General features: G+C 35.1%; 1 protein-coding gene across 1 annotated transcript in view; it reads left to right on the top strand.

Moving 5' to 3' along the window:
- RAD51B (RAD51 paralog B) overlaps nucleotides 1-15,389 on the top strand; it is an 850,987-nt gene that overhangs the window by 354,290 nt on the left and 481,308 nt on the right.

The raw sequence follows: 15,389 nt of genomic DNA, 5'->3' as shown, positions 1-15,389 counted from the left end.
CCTTTGTATTTCTGTAGCTCCAAATTCCTATTCAGGTCCTGTTAATACAACTTCTCCTTTATTTTCATTAGCTTCATGTTTATCAATCCTTAGGTATGACTCAACTAAAACAATTTCCTTCTAAACTCAAGTTATATTAGTTTTAATGTTAAGGGTGTCACTTTTAGCATTTCATATAATCATAGAAGGCCCAAACTCTCAACAATCAATCACTTAATCAATCAGTAGATTAATTCAAAAAGTAAACTAGGTATGAACAAGTCCTAAAACAACTTGAGAAGAATAAAGATATTTGAAAATTGGGTAAATGTAAATTACTTCATGGAAGAAAGAACTTGCGAATGACTGCAAAAATTAAACACACCCCTGGCCCCAGGGTATAACCCAGGAAGCCAGGATCACACATTAGACTCTAGTAGCACTCAGGTGAATGATGGTCCAATTGAAACTGGCATTTTTCCTCTCTCCCTTCCCTTCCCTCCCTTCCTTTCTCTTTCTTCCTCCTCACTCCTCCCCTCCTACTCTTCTTCCTCTCTCATCAGTCTTCCTTTCCCTCCTTTCTTATTGACCTAGTGGATGATCTTATGAACTCAAAAGGTCAAAAATCCTATAGTCTCCATCTCTGTAGGCAGCAATTGCTGAAGGCAATACCTACACTGGCAATTTACAGATACACCATGGATAAATTACACAAATTTAGGCAAGGCAGCATCTAAACCTTTAAGGGCCCCAACTCTCGGAGCCCAGCAGAGAAAAAAGACTTCTAGTAACCAGATCTGTGACTTGACCCTTTGTCTGCATGTGTTCTCCAAGTTTGAACCCACTTCCTCTGGGGACCTTTTTTGTGCACAGAGGGAGGTTTTTTTTGGGGGGGTGTATTTTCTTTAAGAATTGCCCTTGCTATACCTGCTTACTAGACTATCCTTTCTAAGAACTAATTAATTCTGGGCAAAAATAATCATGGATCACTCAGACTAGAGCTTGTTAGTGACAGTATTAGACACCCCAAACCCTCAGGGTTATCTGTAGAACCCTAAGAGAAGAAGAATATTAGTCTGAGGAGTTGAGGAAGTAGATTCAGAGCAGTGCTACGCTGGAATCAATGGTAAGATTTTTGGGTGTTAACAATTCTCTTTCTGCTATTACTACTATTTCTTTCATTGAAAAATTCAAATTCCTTAGTGTATGGGGCACAACAGTTAGTTCTTTCCAAACTTATGAGACAAAGTAGAAAGATAGTCTGAAGCAGCAGAAAGAATACTGGATTTGGAGTCAGAGAATATGGATTTTTTTCCCTTTGTTCTACTATTTAGTAATGTGACCTTTGTCAAATAAATTTGCGTTTCATTTTTCTTGTGGTTTTTAAAAGTTCTTACCCTGGGGACCATGACCTTTCAAAAATATTTTTATAGTTATTCCAATATAATTGATTTCCTTTATAATCTTATATATTGTACGCACTGGTCTATAGACTTTGCCAGTCTGTCAAAAGGGTCTAGGATGCAAAACAAAACAAAACTGAGGAACCCCTCTAAGTCCTTTGCATCTAAATTTTGAGTTCTTGCAGTCTCTGTCATCTCCTAAGAACAATATAAACACTGTTTTTACTTTTTACTTTGTTTAGCTATTAAGCAATTTGACTGCTTTCAAACTACCTTCAATTTTGAAATGTTTGCCTGGGATCATCGATTTAGATGTAGGGCTGTTTAAGTAAAGAATCGCCCATGACCACATGCAGCGTACACAGAATCAGCACCTGATACTCTCCCACTTCTAACCCCTGCTGTGGATATGGTGGGAGTGGCCTTAATGGCAGCCACCAGAAATTCATTTTGAGATTTATATTAGGATAAGGTAGGTGGGATGGCACTTCACTACGTGGCATGATTTTAGGGGTTTTATCAATGCTTCTCCCTAAATATTTCTCCTACCTACCTGCCAAAAGCCCTGCAATTCACTCTTAACATGATACTCCTTTGGTTTAATGAATTGCCTCTCATAGACATCTTTTAAAATGGTCTTGAAAGGACGTGTTAATCTATTAGTATGACTTATTATATAGCAAATTAAGGTTTACAAAATCCCTTTCATCACTGCAAAAATCTGTAACTTCTATCACCACTATGAATTTAGTGAAGGGGCAATAAGTAGAAGGAAATACACATTATTTTCCTGATTTTGTAGGTGAAGAAATTCAAACACTCAGTGGTTTGGTGTCACAGGTATTAAGGGTCATTCACTTAGGAATTATTTGAGGTGGAATTTGAACCCAGGTCTTCTCACTCCTAAGCTAAACACTCTTATCTATTATACCAGACTGTCTTTCTTTTAGTTATTAACAATCATGAAATAAATAATAATACATATATGTATATATATATTCTCCATGATATTTGGGTTATGATGCTAGCCACTGAGATACTGCTACAGATAATTTTGTAGCCATACCCCAAGACATAAGTCTGGTGGGCATGCAGTATGTTAGTACCCTGAAAGTACTCAGAGTGTAATTGAGGGCTTAGAGGAATGAAGAGTGTTAAAGACAATGGAAATACAAAGTCACAGAAGATATGCTTTGTCTGTTTCCCAGTTTTGCCTAGGACTACTCCTGTTAATTTGTTCTGACTAATTTTGCCATACCTGAGTGTTATATTATCTTTTTACTAAAAGTGGTTCTAATGTAATGCCAAGGACACTTTGACATTTCAATTAACTTGAGGTCATGAATTTGGAAAGTCTTCCTATCCTTAATATTTTATTAATAAAACAAGGTGTTCAAAAATATCTTGATGAATTTTTTACATTGGCCATATTTAGTTATTTCTATGTTCTAGATAACATTTCTAAGATTGTGGTTTTTCTGTCATTTGTGAACTGAGATAAGTGCATGACGTCAACATATGTGATAATATTCGCTCATCATCTCTTTCCCATTGGTGAGCCCCTTCCAGGAGTTCCATTTTGGGAATGGGCCCAGGTCAGTTGCATGTCTGACTCTCTGGATTTTGCTGTGCTGCTTTCTCATCCAATTACATTAAAAGCTCCTTGAAGAGCTGGGGCTATCTTTCTTTTTGCTTGTATTCATATACTCAGTTCTTAACCCGGTGCTTTTTGCTTGCCTCCCTCATCTTCCTGCATAGTTGATCCTAATTTTTCCATTATTTCATTCATTCAACAAGTATTTAGTGAGTGTCTACTGAAACTTGGTATAGCACCTGTTGTTCAAGGGTCCTTGACTTGTAAGGCCTTTCTTTGCTCTTACTTTTTTCTTGAGAGAGGCAAATATAACAAATATTCTTTAATATTTTACTCACACAGCTTTTCAATCAGTTCAGTGGTTGTGATTTCCACAGAATACATTATTTTTTAAGGTCAAGTACCTAAAACTAAGTACCTTTATATTCATAATGTAAGAATTCACATAAGTTCAGAAATGAGCAGTCCTTCATGTAGGAGGATAGGAACACAACTCTAATTAAATGAAAGTGAGTGGTTTTTGGAATAACCTGAACCATTCTTATATCAGGTACTATCACTAAAAGCACCTTGATGACTCCTGGGTATAAAACTTTTTTATTTAAAAAAAAAACACTTAAAAACATTTTTTGCAGACCTCTCAGGGAATTGATACTTACTACATCATAGGTTTCTACTGGTTTCGCCATTTCAAAGAATTCTTAAGTCTGCATTATGGCTAAAGTTACAGGATGAATCTTGAAATTTTATAAGTAGGAATTAATCAATCAACAAGCATTTATAAAGTGTGTACTGTGTTAGCTTCTGTTCTAGTTCTCTGAGGATGCAAATATAAAATCCTTTTCTTCAAAGAACTTACATCCTACTGGGAAAACAGAGCATGTTCACAGCTAAGTAAATACATAATATATACAAAATATCTTCCTAGTGATCTGCCTGGTCTGGTTCTAACAACTAAGGCAATCAGGAGGGGGAATTGGAGCTGAGCCTTGGAAGAGGATTGAGGAGTTTGAAGCGTCAGGCACACCAAAGGAACAACAAGGAGGAGTAAAAAAGTCAGAGCTACACTTCAGGAAAATCACTTTGTCAGCTTAGGAGAGGATAGATTAGAGTGCGGAGAGTCTTGAGACTGAGAGACTGATTAAAAAACTATTGAAATGGTTCAGTTGAGGGGTGATGAGGACCTGAATAAGGGTGGATCTTGTAGAAGTAGAGGGAAGAAGACACATTATGTTAAATGTGAACAGAGGAATAAGATTTGGATAGGTGGTGTGAGTATGAGTAGTTGAGGATGCCACTGTGGTTGTGAACCTGGGTCTAAGTGTGTGGTATTATCCTTGACAGTAATATGGAAGTTCAAAATTGGAGAGCTGGGGTAAATATAATGCGAAGTGGGACTTTGAATTACATGTATCCAAGAGGTAGTTGGTAGAGTGGGATTGCGACTACTTGGGCTACACACACACACACACACACATACACACACACACACACACACACACACACACACAGACATCTAGTAGTCACTTACGTAGAGATGGTAACAAAATCAGTAGGAACTGATAAGATTTTTAAGCAAGATTGTATAATTAAGAATTCATTGGCAATTTCATAGAGGGCAGTTTTAGTTGAATAATGAATAATTAAGTTTGAAGCCAGGTGGTTGAGGAGGTTTGCCATCAAGTATAAATGCCTTTTTCAAGTTTAGCTAAGAAGGGAAGGAGAGCTATAATATTATATCATGGAGTGAAAATTGGATAGTAGCTAGGTAGCAAAATTGGTTGAGCGCTGGAATTAGAAACAGAAAGATCTGAGTTCAGATCCTGTCTCCTACACCACAGTAGCTGTCTGACTCTAGGTAAGTTACTGAACCCCTCTTGGTTTCATCAAGTATAAAATGGGAATATTAATCCCTACCTAGCAGTTTTGTTTTGTAGACTTAATGAGATAATATGTGTAAAGCAATTTGCAAACCTTTAAATGCTTTATAAATACCAGTTATTATTAGGATCAAGTGACTTCTTTTTTATGATTGTAGGGACGACATGGGCATATTTGTAAACAGTAGGGAATGATCCAGTGGAGATAGGGAGAAGTTCAAAAATTATAGAGAGAATGAAGATGTTAGTGGGTCAGTTAGCCTTGGTGATAAGAAGGGCCTGTTTTGTACAATGGCTTCTCTGGGACCATGTTCAGAAAATCCTGTTTGCCAGGATATCAACATGCTTTTGATGATGGTGATTTAGCAATAGATTTTTTTTTTTATTTTTGGTTTTAGTATATACATTATCAAGATTAAACATATCAAACCTGGGAGGGCAATGATTTTCATAGACCTCAGGTTTAAATTCCCTCCTTCATACTACTGGGAACTAATAAATTCTGAGTGATTACACAAACACTTTGGAATTTAAATTACACAGCAGTTCAATTTGAAAGTCTAATCACATCATGTAAATATCATTAAGTTATAATAGGTTGATTGATAGGGACCCAACTGTTTTTTCCTATTCCTGCATGCCTTTTATTCAACCAGCCTTTTCAGACCAAGATTCTGATTTCAGAAAAGACCCTATAAATCTTAAAGGTTGGAGGCAATTTAAAATCATGGTTCACTGGGATAGGGCACACCCACTTAAGTGACTTATTTCACATACTTAAAAAATGGGTTAATTAGCTTAATAGAAATAATGGGACTCCCATATTGATATGTAATTACCATTAAAGAAGTTTTCTTTCACCTTTGGAAGACAATTTCATCATGAAACTGAGCACAAAATAACCAAGCATGGCTAGATTTTGTTCCATTAGGAATGGAAATTCCTCCCCCTCAACTCCTCTTCTTATATTCATTGTTTGTCTTTTATCCTCTTCTGTTAGTCATGGTGGGGGGTGGGGAATGACCCTCTAGCAAACATTTCAGTTTTTTTAAGGCAATGATGGTGGTAGGTATTTTACTTCTAATATCCTACTATAATAACTACTATTGTTTTAAATTGTTTTTATCTTAGTATTATTCACAGTATCTCTTCCTGAGTAACATGAGAATAGTAACAAACTAAATATATTTTAACTTCTGTTACATTTGACCTGATTTTATACCTTTCAGCCTTCTAATTTGAATATTTAATTTTTAACATATTTATAGATCCTCATATCTCACCGCTTCTTCCTTTTTTTTTTTTTTAAAGGAAGAAGCATTTTGGTCAGTCGTGCAAGAAAATGTTTGATCCATCCGCCCTATGAGACTCTTCTGCTAATTTTTGGGTGAAATTGCCTCAGTTTCTTTTTCTGAAGAATAAATGCTTTAATGAATTTTATTAAGTCCAATTCTCTCCTTAACTGGTTTGATATTGGTAAATCTGCTGAATAGAGATTGACAGCTTTAGGGTACAGAATAAAGAGTGAGTTGGGAGAAGGAAAGAAGGGAATAAGAATTTATGCTTTTGTGCACTATGCAAAGTGATTTAAAATTATTGATTCTGTTATCATCCCCTTATTGTAGTTAAGGAAATGGAGTGACTTGCCTAAGGTCATACAACTGGTAAATGGTAGGATTTGAACTCATGTCTTCTTGACTCCAGGCTGAATCTTCTATCCACTGTGTCTCCTTTGAGAGAATAACTTACCAGAGCAAGAGTTAGTCAACTACACTTGTACAAAGAAGAACTGAACACATAAGATGCTATTTAGATGGCTTATAAATATAAAGGTGAAAAGAAATTTTTTTCCGAAGTCCTCCATAAGGTAGTCCATGATAGTTTTTGTTGTTCTGTCTGTCTGTCTCTTTGTGACCCCATTTGGGGTTTTCTTTTCTTTAAGTTTCATTAGTTTATTTTCAGTTTTCTACAATAATTTCCATAAATCTTAGATTTTTCTCCTCCTTCCTCACTCCTCCCACCCTGAGATGGCATGAAATCTTATATGTATATGTATATGTATATGTATATACATTCATTCTTATTTAGGCACATTTGCACATTAGCCCTGATACATAAAGGAATTTAAATGAATGGGGGGAAACCATGAGAAAATACAAACAAAACAAAACATAACATGAGAAAACATTCTACTTCATTATTCGTTCCAATTCCATAGTTCTTTCTCTGGATATGAATGGACTCGAGTCCTTTGGGAATATTTCAGGTCCTTGCATTGCTGTGAAGGGCTAAGTCTACCAGAAAAATTGTTACTGTGTACAATGTTCCATTTGGGGTTTTCTTTGCAAAGATACTAGAGTGGTTTGCCATTTCCTCTTCCAGCTCATTTTACAAATGAGGAAATTGAGGCTAACAGGGTTAAATGACTTCCCCCAGGTCACACAAGTAATATGTGTGTGGGGTCAGCTTTGAACTCAGTTTTTCCTTTCTCCAGGACTATCCACTGAACCAAAACAGTATATCAAAATACCACAAAACAGTAGTATTGTCAAGTGAAAGAAAGATCAGGGAATAAAAACCTTATTGATAATCAAAACTGGCTTTTTCACAAATCAAAGTTTAGTATTTTAGTAATATACTCCCCTAGTCCTAACCTCTGCTTAGAATAAAGTGCATTTCAATCAGTTCCCCACTTTTGGTTAATAGTAGGTGTCAACTGAAGGGGTTGTTAGATAAGATATTGGTTCTCTTAAACCAGTGCTCTTTTATTTGCTCTCTTGACTCCAATCAATCCTCCAGCCACCAAAGATGGGAGATGGCAAGGACTTGACAAAGGTGAAAGACTTTTCCTCAAGTGTAGGTCTGATCATGTTTCTCCTACTCAGTAACCTAAAATGGCCCCCTATTGCCTCCAGAATCAAATAAAAAAAGTCCTCTGCTTGACATTCAACCTAGCTCCCTCCTACCTTTCCAGTCTTATATCTTACTTCCCAACAAATGCTTTTCAACTGAATGACACTGGCCTCTTGGCCATTTCCCAAACAAGACACTCCATCTCATGGTTCTGGACATTTTCTCTGGCTGCCCTCCATCCCTGGAATGCTCTCTGTCCTCTACTCAGCCTACTGACCTTCACAGGTTCTTTTAAGACCAATGAAAATCCTTACTTTTACTGGAAACTTTCTCCAACTCTTCTTAATTCTAGTGTCTTCCTTCTGTTAATTGTTTCCTATTTATCCTTATGTAACTTCATTTGTATATGTTAATTTGTTTGTGTGTTTTTTCCCTCTTTAGATTGTAAGGTTGTTGAGGTCAGGAACTGCCTTTGCCTCTTTTTCCATTCTCCAGAGCTTAGCACAATGTCTAGAATATATTAGTCACTTAATAAATGTTTATTCATTGATCAATTTCATGGTGATGGCAATATATTCTTTTTTTCTGTGTAGTCCATTGTTGTGGTGCCCAGGTGGGAGTCCAGGTTCACTCATCGACATCAGGTGCACACTTCTTGTTGGAGGTATATCAATTTAGTTAACCTTTTATCTTTGTAATTTTAAATGCTCAACCCACAATTTCATCCTCCCCCTTTGAAAGCACAGATAAATATATTAATACATAATTAAGTAGTTTATCCTATGTCAAGACACCTTGGGTAGAGAATGTCAAATGTTTGTCAAGGGTTGTTTGTCTTTCCCTCCTCCATGTGTGTGTTCCCCCCTGCCCTCCCCAAGGATGACGGTATCATTGTATGACTTGAAAGGAGTAAGAGTACACATTTTTAGCCTCTTCTCCCCACCCCCTTCTCCAAGGGAACTTTAATTCCTCCCAGCAGGAGAAGCAGGAAGTTGGAGTCAGAAGTTTGGCCATTTTGCTCTTTTCAAAAAGAGTGGGTAACAGATTATAATTCTATCTGTCTGCTTCTTTGAATATTATTAGTCATGGGAATATGATCAGGTTCTATTTAACTTTTTGCTGTGTGTCATTTTGGAGGATGATCCTGAGTTTTATATCTAAGGCTTCACCCCTTTTTCACCAAATGCAGCTTCCACATAGTGAATAGCCATTAATCCAAATTGGTAGCAAAAGAGAAATCAGAGGTGTATATATATATATATATATATATATATATATATATATGATAATATATATCAATATCAAGTGAAAGAACTCTCCAAGTTTCCTCAGTTCAACTAAGAGAGGGATCCCCAAAGTCTTTAGTGGAGCAAGTTGGGAATAAGAACATGATGGAGACTTCCGACTCCTATCCTGTCTTCAATTTTTTTCTGTCAACAACCTGAAATAGGGTTGGCCTCTTCCATCTTTTTTCTTCAAGCTGGGAGCCAGAAGTTCCCAAAGCCACTCAACAGTGAAAAAAAATTGAAGAACTCTCTTCTTTCCTAGTCTTGCCAATTCTATGTAGCTTACCCCTCTCACAGGAATGGGCATTCATCTTCACCAATAAGGGGAGAGTCTTATACCAATGGGCTTTGGGACATTGATTATATTCCCTTTAATTAAGTAATTAAACTATCATTGAACAGCATTCATTCATCTGCACGGCATTTTGCAAATAAGAAAGACACTGTACTCTTGTACAAGAAATGTGTTCCCTTTTCTCAAACAGCTTATGGTTTGTAGGAAAGATAAGACATAATCTAATCAGTATAATTCAAGATAGAATGCTATGAGAAGGGATGTATTTGCTAAGGGATTATATAAGAGTGACAGAAGTAAAGAACCGTGGATGAACTGGAGACACTTCTTTGGATGGGTACTTAATAACATTCTTCCTTAGGGAAAATATTCATATTGTATATCTAGAAGAGACAGCAAAGACTGTCATTAAAATATGTGTTCTTAACCTGAGATCTGTGAATTTATTTCACAAATATTCTGATAACTATATTTTAACATAATTGGCCTCTCTTTTAATCTTTTACATTTTATGCATTTAAAACATTATTCTGAGGAGTCCATAGGCTTCACCAGACCATCAAAAGTCTGTGACACACAAAAAAGTCTAAACTCCAGTACTTACGACATTGTTTGGCATGTAGAAAGTGCTTAATAAGTGATTATTGATTCATCTGTTCTTAAGTAATCTCTGAGTCTCTGTCTCCTTTTTTCTCTGACAGCCTCTCCTGCTTCTGAACTCTTACCCACTCTTCCCATTCTCACCCAGGGTCACGTACAACACAGTGATTTCCTATCTACCAACTTTTAAAATGAGAAGGGATACACAAAGAATTGAAAGGGGCTTACATTTATGTGAACTGAGCCCTACTTCTTTGAATAATTTTCTTTCTGTTACGACTTTTTGTTGTTGTTCAGCCGGGTGTGTCTCCAGATAGTTAGGTCTGTTATGAAAGAAGAATCAAACAGTGAATCCTGTGGATGATTAACTTTCATTGGTTTCCTTCTCAATTAACCACTTTACTTTTGAGCCAAATCTTTGAAATATCTTATCTTAGTATTTCACATAAAGGAAGTTGGTGTTTTTGTTTTATTCTGGTAAAGAATGCTGGTTCCAGATTTATAAGCATTTAAATCTTTCAAAATTAAAAAAAGGTAATTCCTTGTGAAAATACAAGTAATTGAATAGCATTGTCTCATTTTGTTCACAGGGTAGTTGAGGTCCAGGCTTTATTTGCTTTGCCACGTTCACACAGTGAGTCAGTAATGAAATTCATATTTCTATCTTCCTAAGCTTCTCAGCTCACAGCCTATTTCTCTGGGACCTAGGATTTTATTCTTTGTTACTTTCATGTATTGAGAATGGTGCTGGACTCTGCTGTTCATTGTTCATATCATAGTTTGGACACACGGACACATTTGTGTAGTGTTGAATGGAGTTCCTACCCCTGTAGTTGGGATCATTGGGGTTTTCAAACATTAAGCCACTATTTTCATTTGCTTCTGGATTGCACTAATCAGCTTTTCTGTTTTTAACCAAACCAAATAGTTCTGATAATTTCTACTATGTTAATAAATTTTGCAATCTAGTACTACTAGGCTCCCTTTCTTATCATTTTCCCCCTTACTATTTCCCTTAAGATTCTTGCCTTTTTTTCCTTAATTTTCTTAACATTATTTTCTAACTCTACATTGGTAGTTTTATATGTTTGGGTTTGAAAAAGTAATCTAATATTTTCATTTTTATTATATTGATATGGTATAACCAAAAACAAATGATATCCCTCCAATTATTTAGGTCTTTACTTGTTTCTCTTAAATGTTTTGTAGTTGAATTCATAGAATTCCTGTATGTGCCTTGATAGGGGAACTCCTGAATATTTTATACATTCTGTTTTTATTTTTAATCAATTTTTCCTTTCTTTTTGCTGGGTTTTGTTGGTAACATGCAGAAAAAGCTTGTCATTTGTTTTGGTTTATTTTATATCCTTCCACTTTGTTGAAGTTATTATTTTTAATATTTTTGTTTGTTCTCAAGAGTTTTCACAATTATTATTTGCAAATTTGATCTTTTGTTTCCTCTTTGACAGTACTTACTCCCTCAATTTTTTTTCTTGTCTTATTTCTACAGCTACCATTTTTCACTGTATGGCAAATAATAACAGTAATGCATATCCTTATTTTATTAGTGTTCTTAATAGAAAAACTTCTGTGAATTAAACCTCAGTAAAATACAATAATATAGACTTTCCAAGAGTAATGACTTAGTTTATTTGATTATGGCTATGATCCTGAAAAAGGGGTAAAGATATAGCATATTAGGTTTTGCTAGTGAAGGTGTACTTCCTTCTTTTCTCAGTTTTGCAAATTGAGAATGTTTATGTAACATTTAAATCAATAAGTATTTATTAAATATTTAAATTCATGTGACAGCATTTGCTTGTAAATTTGTGTGGTCCTGAAGTATTTTTCTTAACAATTCATTCATTTTATTTAATTTTTCTTGACTTTGAGTTATTTTAAAATCTCCATTTCTTATTCTTTAAATCTCTAGATTTTATATTTTTGTAAGTATTCATCTATTTTATTTATGTCACAAGATTTCATAGCACATAATGGGGGGGATTAGTGTCTAGTAAATTTCCTTTATTTACTTTTCATTTTTGGGAATTCTTTGGTATGCTATATCCATTTTAAATTTTTTGATCATTGTCAATTTCATTTTATTTTCTTTCTGATTTCTAGAATTTCTACTTTTGTGTTCAAGTTTTTTGATTTGTTGCTTTTACATTATTTTAAAAAAAAATTATGACCCTATATTGTTCTGGTTTGCTTAGTGTTTGTTTTATTTTTAATGAATTTTTAGTGATCTAAATTTTCCCTTTAGCACTGCTTTGACTGAATCCCCCTAAATTGTTTCATTGTTGTCAGTTTCTGAAAAGGATACATTGTGCCCTTTCATTATCATACTTTTGCTTTCTATTTCTTCATGTAATTCAATTAACTTTTCCTTTCACTATGTAGATGCTTTGCTATTTGGTGCATAGATATTAAATACTAACATTATTTCATTTTTCTGTTGTCTTTAAGCGTAATGTGGTTTCTTTCTTATGTCTTTTTAACCATGAATATTTTTACTGTTGCCCTGTCTGAAGTCTTGACTGTTACTCATGGGTTTTAGAGTTGGCTAAAACAAATTGTTCTTCAACCCCTTATTTTTCACATGGTATAAATCTTTGCTTCAATTATGTTTCTTGTTAACAACATATTTTTGGATTCAGCTTTCTAATCTATTCTGCTAATATCTTGTACTTTGCTGATGAATTCATCCTGTTTATATTCAGTCATGATTGATAATTATGCATTTGCCTTTTTCACATGCTATTGTGCCTTTTCTTTACATGGCTCCCCTGGTCCCCCCCCCCCCCCCCCCCTGCCCCCTTTTATTTAACAAAGAACACTGTGGTAAAAAGAGGAATATGACAAATAAGAGTTTTTGATAATTGAAGTGATCTGCTTTCTTTCCACTATCCCTCTTCTGTCCCCCAACTAAGATCTTGAATACGCATTCTTACTCCTTTTGTTCTTTCCTTTTAATAACATTTCAGTATTTCAGTGGATCTGTCAACTCATTGATGTGGTTACCATCATCAGTGTTGGAGATCCCATCCATCCTGTTCGAATTTTGTCCTCCTACAAGTCCTGTGTAGAATGCGTTTCTAACGTGTTAATGTGTATATGTGTATGTGTGTGTGTTCGTCCTTCATTACCAAAGAAGACCATGGCATCAGAGAAATAATGACATGACTTGCACTTGACTTTGTTTTGAGTGAGGGAGGGCTGTGCAGGTCACCAGCCTCACTTCTCCTTCAGAACCATCTGAATCCAGTGACCAGATATTCATCAGGATGACTGGAGATGACCCAGGATGAGGCAACTGGGGTTAAGCGACTTGCCCAAGGTCACCCAGCTAGTGAGTGTCAAGTGTCTGAGGTGAGATTTGAACTCAGGTCCTCCTGACTCCTGCACTGATGCTGTATCCACTGCACCACCTAGCTGCCCCAATGTGTTAATAGCCCTTCATATAGATCTCTTGTTCTATGGATACTAGCGTAGGACAAACATATGTCTCTCACTCTTGATTAGAAATAATAATTGCTAACTTGTAGCACTTCCCTTGTGCCAGTCTCCGTGCTAAGCACTTTACAATCATTATCTCGCTTGAAAAAATGATGACTGTTACTTTTTCCAGTGATACATTTCTCGGATAATACCTCTTACACCACTCCTTTTCCATTATCACTTTTTGGTGATATCCTGTAGCCTGCTCACATCTAACATTCATCTGTTGTCATTTGGATAAAATTCAACCTTCTCTGTTTGGAGTCTGGAATTTTGTGGGTTTTTTTCCAGCCATGTAGAACAATTGGGAGAATGTAGTTATGTAAAAGATGGGCCTTATTTTAGGGTGAAACTTGGAATGGAATATTATTGTGCCCTATGAAACAACAAGCTGGATGATTTCAGAAATTCTGGAAAGACTTATATGAACTAATGCAAAATGAAGTGATCAGAACCTGGAGAACAACATATAATAATAGCAAATATTGTACAATGAAAAACTGTTCATTACTTAGTTATTCTCAATAATCTAATGATATAAGATAGTTGCAAACAACTAATAATGAAACGTATTATCTGCCTTTCAGAGAAAGAACAATTATCATTTGCTTGAAGATACAATTTTTCACTTTCTTTCATTTTTCTTTTATTTGAGTCTTCTTGTACGAAATGACTAATATAGAAATGTTTTACATGATTGCACATGTATAACCTACATTTGATTACTTTCTATTTCTAGGAGGGGGAGGGTCAGGAGGGAGGAAGGCATAGAACTTTGAGTTCAAAATGTACAAAAAACATGTTAAAAAAATTTTAACATATAATTGTGGAAAATTTTTTTTAAAAATTTCAAAATAGCCTACAATTTCTTCAGTGCAATCTGATTTACTCTGCTTTTTATTTTCAACTTTTTGCTTAGTTCATTATTCATCTTTCTTGGCTGATAGGCATACATATGTGCACATATGTGTATGTACATATACATGTGCTTATATATATATATAATACACTCACTAGTATATGAGCTTTATAGTTTGTCATTTCAACTGTGTATCATAACCAAGATGATAGGCATTCCTCTTCCACTTGGTTTTTCCTACATAGGAAGTTAAAGTGAAATCTTTTGTCATGATTAATGTCATTTAGGTGATGCTGCAATGTAGTAGGGATTAATACATAACATTTCCATTTAGACTTTCCCTTGGACATCTTTTATGATAGGACTAGCATTTTAGTATTTGTCTCCTTGTTTCATGTTTGGCTTATGCCTCTGTTTTATGCCTTGTGTGGTATTTATGATCATAGTGTTAATGAAGAGTTAGTTATCTTTGTTATTCTTTATTTTAAATGAGCTTCTATAATTTTAATATATACATATGAGGCACCTTTTTGGAGGATTGTCATTGAAGTATCAGTTTATTGAATCATATGCTTTCATGTAGTTAGTAAGTAATAAATTACAAGTTATAATATGATAAGTACATTGTAGATATAAAAATAAGCAGTATTAGGGAATTTAAACTGAGAAAAATCATATGATGTTGGGAGGAAAGGAAGAGAGGAAAATTTAACTATCATGGAACCTTCCCTTGACCATAAAGATTTCAAAGGAAAGACAAGTATGGGGGACAGTGCGTGAAAAGTCATAGTAGACTGTAAGCTTTCTGAACATAAAGACTGGTTTTTGTCTTTGTATTTTTAGTGACTGGCATAGTCACCGATTCATTCATTCATTCATAATAGGAATTAATAAATCTCTGCTGATTTGAATTGTTTAAAGAGCAGTATAGTAATGTTAAAGATCCAGTTTGGCTAGAATGTTGAATGTGTCAGTGAAAGCAACCTGTAAAAATAAAAGGCCAGAAAAGCCAGGTTCAAGTTAGACTGTAGAGTGGACTTGATAACTGAAGAATAAATTCGTTGCATATAAAAGCTAATATATAAATAGAAACAATAGACCTTGGTAACTGATTAGATGTAAATAGATTAGGCAAGAGG

The sequence above is a fragment of the Notamacropus eugenii genome, chromosome 1 (assembly GCF_028372415.1).
Source record: "Notamacropus eugenii isolate mMacEug1 chromosome 1, mMacEug1.pri_v2, whole genome shotgun sequence".
Taxonomy (NCBI): Eukaryota; Metazoa; Chordata; class Mammalia; order Diprotodontia; family Macropodidae; genus Notamacropus; species Notamacropus eugenii.
Note: the sequence above shows the minus strand (reverse complement) of the source record. Positions and strands in the feature narration are given on the sequence as shown.